Consider the following 1,661-nt stretch of genomic DNA (forward strand, 5'->3'; position numbering starts at 1 on the left):
CGATATCTCTCTCTTTTACGAGAGGTACAAATCCCATCTTGACTGTCTATTTGTCAGTATATGATTCGTTTCGTACCTGATACACGCCTTTATAGTCCTCCTGTTACGCAGGGCGTTTGACGTATTCAAGGCACGCAACTCCTCATGTTGGATTCCATAGATATCTAGGTCTTAGGATCCAATCATGGAACCGCCATATGAGATTCAAGTCATGACGCTAGTCCATGTGACAATCTCATGCGGGTCAATCCAGTGTTCCGTTCTCCAACGAATACCTATGACTGTGATTGTATCCAGTACCTATGATCATCTATATGATCATCAATCACACATCATACTAGTCTTATTATGTCGTTATTTCCATAACGACACAAGACTAGGGAGTTTAGTATCATTCATAATGATACACGGATTTCATAACAGATCTAGTATGCAAGAACATGTAATGAATCAAATACTCTCATATAAACCATAGAAAGTATCAATACATCGAATGTATCTGAACAAAGCTCATATACATCATAGAGCACTAAACCAACAGTTTCAAGAACTTCTTCTAGAGTTTGTCTCTTCCGAGCTTAAACTCACTCCTAGAGAATCGATTCACCCATTTCCCAATGATCTAAATGATCTCTAGATGCATTAGTGTAGCCTATCATGAACCCTAAACAAGCTAAGCCATCTCCCAATGTGAATAACTCACTCATTTGACATTTGGTTTCAAACATCATTCCCATATCCCTATGATCAATGTGTTCTATAGCCATATCGATTAGGGGTTCATCCAAATCAATAGCATTAAGCACAAAACATCAAACCCATGGAAAAAAACTCAAAAAAATCATAGATAAGCATAGGTGTCCATACAAAAGTGGAGATCCCTCACCCACAACAAAGTTACTACTCCATAACTAGAGGTTCAAAACAGAAAACAAAAAGGGAAAACATAGAAAAGGAGAAGGAAAGCTCAAGATGGTCTTCAATGGTGGTCCCCTTCAAGATGTCTCCCTAGGTCTCCAAATCTCTCTCTTGCCTCTTCTCCAAGGTGATTTTCTTCAAAAGGGTCGAGTCCCCTTTCTCTCTCATCAAACTCCCCTTTTTATGCAAGTGCTCCAACTAGGTTTCTCCTCAAAAATCGGGCTTTTCCTTTTTGGGACGGATTTGATATTGGGCGGTCGCTCACTTTTTGTTCAGGGTCGCCCATTTTTTCTTCAGTGTCGCTCGTTTTTCTTCAAGGTGAGCGACTGCTCATATTTACGAGCGACCGCTCGTTCTCTGTAATGGCACAAAGCGACCGCCTGGTGTAATGAGCGGGCCGCGCGGTCCCAAGATTTTGACACCGAGCGACCGCTCGGCTAGATGGGCGGGCCGCTCATATTCTCTGAGTTCTCCGGGGCTCCTCGATTCCACTCCTTTCCCGTACCTCATGCGCAAATATCCTCGTTTGATCAACCTGCAAAGAAAATTGAGGATAGAATCCTACCCATGACCGTCTAACGTCCTATTATGCCTAAAATATGAGAAAAATCAAAGTTTATGACGTTAGAAAAACCGGTGGAAAAACCGTGTGATTAGTAAAGTATCTCTATTTGTGTTTTACATTCATTTTAATCAGATTTCACCCTTTTGGTTTGAAGAAAAATAGAAAAAACATAAAAACA

The sequence above is a fragment of the Tarenaya hassleriana genome, unplaced genomic scaffold (genome assembly GCF_000463585.1).
Source record: "Tarenaya hassleriana unplaced genomic scaffold, ASM46358v1 Cleome98, whole genome shotgun sequence".
In the NCBI taxonomy this organism is placed as follows: domain Eukaryota; kingdom Viridiplantae; phylum Streptophyta; class Magnoliopsida; order Brassicales; family Cleomaceae; genus Tarenaya; species Tarenaya hassleriana.